The sequence below is a fragment of the Tupaia chinensis genome, unplaced genomic scaffold (assembly GCF_000334495.1).
Source record: "Tupaia chinensis unplaced genomic scaffold, TupChi_1.0 Scaffold000612_1, whole genome shotgun sequence".
Lineage (NCBI taxonomy): Eukaryota > Metazoa > Chordata > Mammalia > Scandentia > Tupaiidae > Tupaia > Tupaia belangeri.
In genome coordinates, this window is record NW_006160131.1 from 5,146,332 (window position 1) to 5,147,550 (window position 1,219).

Sequence of the window (1,219 nt, forward strand, 5' to 3'; positions counted from 1 at the left end):
TTCCCTGGCCTCAGAGAAGCACGATTTGGCAAAAAGGGCATGGGCTGTAGAGTGTGGCGAGTATGTACCCTAGCCCTGTCACTTGCTAGCTGTGCGACCGTAAGGAAGGTAAGCTTTCTTTGGTAGACCTTCATTATCTGCAAAAACGCAACAGTGCACTGAGCTGTTGGCAGGCAGAATGGGAGGTGACTGTGAAAGGACTTTGCGGTGCCTGCGTTCAGCAAGTACTGGCCATACCACTCCTCACAAGTATGGGGACTATATTTTGTAAGGCAAAATCAAGACAGATGGCGTGAAGAGGTTTTACTTTGCCCTCTGAGTTGCGCATGTATTTATTTGTGAAGCTTTATAGAGGCCTACCATTCAGTTACTGTTAGCTCTGTGTGTGTGTGTGTAGGCATGTGTATGTATTTAGGTTTTTGCCATAGGATGTGTGCACTGTCTGGAGAGAGACAGGGAAGGTAAGAAATTACCCCCCAGAGATGGCCACACTGCAGTCTCTTCTCTGTCAGTCCTCCTCTATGGATTTTGCACACATGCACACGTGCCTTGCATGTTTTTCAAGCTACCAGGTCCAGGACTTGAACCACCAAATTGTCCCTGTGGGATCCAGCACCTTAACCACCATCCCACCTGCTGTTCCTTTAGTTATATATTTAATAAGCCATCTTGGGGGGATTGGTGAAATCATCCAGAATTGGCATTATCTTGGAAAAGCTGGGCGGTACTGTTACAGTTAGTAGGAGCTACCAGTTGGACATCATTGAATCTGTAACCCACCCAGCCCTGTTTTCGGTACCCTTGTAGGGGACTGGTGATTAGTTTATGCTAACACCAAGCACTGTGGTTTATGTTTGCTTGATTTAGTTTAGACTGGGGCATTATAATCTTTCCATTCTTATTCTTGTTTTAGAAAGCTGATGATTTTGACCTTTCACAGAGTGAGTAGTGAGTATCCACGTAAGATTTCCTCCTGAGTCCTATTGTGGTTCATTGAATTAGGTGACAATGAGAGAAAAAACCTGTTGTGCTTGTTGCCAGTCTGTGAAGTTTCTGCTGATCATAATAGCTTAACAGGAAGTTTGTCTTTGTAGGCAAATGAGAGAGAGAGACCTGGGAGACCTGCCCGTCCAGTTGGGTGTCTCTAACCTGGATCTCACCATTCTAACAGACTCGAAGATTGCAGAGGTCTGTGATGTCAGTAGGAAGCACTTTTAGG